Source organism: Sprattus sprattus (assembly GCF_963457725.1).
Source record: "Sprattus sprattus genome assembly, chromosome: 21".
Classification (NCBI taxonomy): domain Eukaryota; kingdom Metazoa; phylum Chordata; class Actinopteri; order Clupeiformes; family Clupeidae; genus Sprattus; species Sprattus sprattus.
The window spans coordinates 7,067,487-7,069,986 of NC_137919.1; positions in this window are offsets into that span (position 1 = coordinate 7,067,487).

The following is a 2,500-nucleotide window of genomic DNA, read 5'->3' on the forward strand; positions in this document are numbered from 1 at the left end:
CTTGCACTATGCATTCCATTCCGCCAGGGACCAGAGCACATCACTCAGTCTTAGCGACACCGCAGCCGCGTCCATCAGCGTAGCCATAACGACCCCGCAGCTGCGTCCATCAGCGTAGACAAAACCTGCCCCCGGCACTTCCATACGCACAATCACTGTGTGTACCAGCGACCTTGTGAGGTCCATTCTCCAAGGAGAGACCGGTGAGTGTTTCCCGTGGCTTGTCGTTTCCTGCAGGTCCATACTTTGGTCATATGTTGTCCTCAAAGCATCGTAGTGACCATCCTAACTTGATAACATCATAATAAGTTGGGGACAAAACGTCCTTCGTAAAAAGAAGGTTCCCAAGATCGCACCTCATTATGTAACTTGAGTCCTTCTGTGTGGTTAGGGGAAAAAAGGGCCGCCAATGCGTTTACGAAAGAATGTAGCAGCAGTTTTTTTGTAGTTTGGCGGTTGCACGCGTTCAGCATTTTTACACACCAGCACTCATTTCCTTTAATCCAGCACCTTCTACTGTGATGGGTTACACTCACACACACACACACACCCCAGTTATCTGTAAGTCCAGGGAAGTGCCGTTCATCGTCAGCTTGGGTGCAGGACAGCTGGGGGTTAATTTGCTCGGACTCTAGGGATGGAACACGGAACTTAGAACATAGAATGCAATATCCTGTTCTCTGGTTGCCTGGAGACAGCAACCGGCTCTGGACCAGGTCTGGACCGGATGCGAGCCACATCTCAGAGTCAGCTACTGGGTGTGTGGTGGTGGTGCAGTCAACAGTGAAGTGCGAAGTCGAGTTCTTGAGCAAAGTGAATTTCCATCTGGCTGATGCATCTAGGCTGCTGTGAACTATGCAAGAATGATGTATGAGATAAAAGGAGGTTTTGTCTTGTTTCTTTTTTCTTTTTTTTCTCCTTTCTTCCCTGAAAAACACTCCATGGAACTGGCTCATCAGTTTATTTCTTATGTTGTGGTGATGTTATGTGTTTGTCCGATTGTAATAAATGTTAAATTATCAAGACAGGGTCTTATGTTGAGACACTGTCCCATATGTCAGAAAATGATGATTGAAATGATAGTATTTTTGTCACAGAATATTTGAAGGAACAATGTTCCAATCATTTAAAAAAAAAAAAATCATGCATTAAAAGAAGTATTTAAAACAGTATTTTGGTGTGTGTGTGTGTGTAAATTGTGTCTGTGTCCATGTATGTGTTAACTGTTTGTGTGTTTGTGTGTGTGTGTGTGTGTGTGTGTGTGTGTGTGTGTACAAAGGAGGGGTGGATGGGTGTGCACACTGTGCAACTTGAAACCCCAGACCGACAGGAAGACTAATGTTCCGTTGCACACGTCCTGCAGAGATAAGAGATCCGATCGAAATTCCGGCGGCCAAAACACATGTCCGTGAATCAATCCCTTTTTGCCAAAGAATTCCCCAGATTGCCAAGACCAATTCCTGGCTAAAAGTGTAGCACTCACAAATCATGGAAGTCACTTTAACGAGTGTTTTTATCTAATGTGGTACAAGGATGGGAGGATGCCTGATTGACGTTGTGATGTGTGTGTGTGTGTGTGTGTGTGTGTGTCTGAGGCAGTGTTCATGGTTCTGGCTCTGCCCTGGCTTGGGCGGAACCGCAGAAGGAACGTAGAACGCAATCTTTGGCCCCCGACCTTTTTATGGGTGCTGTCTCCACTGCAATTAGTGTTTAAGCCCCACCCCTCTGCTCCTCACCACCCCCCCCACACAAACCAGACCACACAAACACCAGAGAGCCTAATGGGATTACAGCAGAGGAGAGTCGTATTGGGGAGGTTGGTGTGTAGTTTAGTTAAGTAGTCAGTACTGCTTCTTCACTTGCCAAAGCTGAGCAGATGACATTTCTGCTTGTTCCGGATCATTCTGGAACCCTTTCTTCCCCCTTCAGGGACAATAACACGTTTTAAAAGATGGGAATGCCTGTGAAGTCCGAGTAATGGCCCCTGGGATTCACAGAAGTGCCTGACGTCTGTGTGTGTGTGTGTGTGTGTGTGTGTGTGTGTGTGTGTGGGCGTGTGTAACGAGACGTCTGTGTGTGTCCGATTGAGTCTGTGGGTGTGTGTAACGAGTGGGAGGATGAGCTGAGATGACTGGGCACTTGATGTGTGTGCGAGTGTGTGTGCCTGTGCCTGTTGGTCACAGCTGTTGGTTTAGGGTGTGTGTGTGTGTTTGTGTGTGTGTCTGGAGGGTTGATGTTTGACTGTATATAGTAGTTGTTGCTGAGAGGATTTGTGTGTCTGCATTGTGGTGAGCTGTTGGGTTTGTATGTATATACATTGTGTATAAATGTGTGTTCAGCTGCCTGGCTGGTATGTATGTATTTGTGAGTGTGTATTCAGTTGTGGTGTGTAGTGTGTAGTGTGTAGTGTGTAGTGTGTGTGTTCATCAGAAACTCTTCAGACTTTGACTCAGCAGCTGTCTGTCTGGGTGGCACGGATGATTGGCGTGTGGTTGGGGGG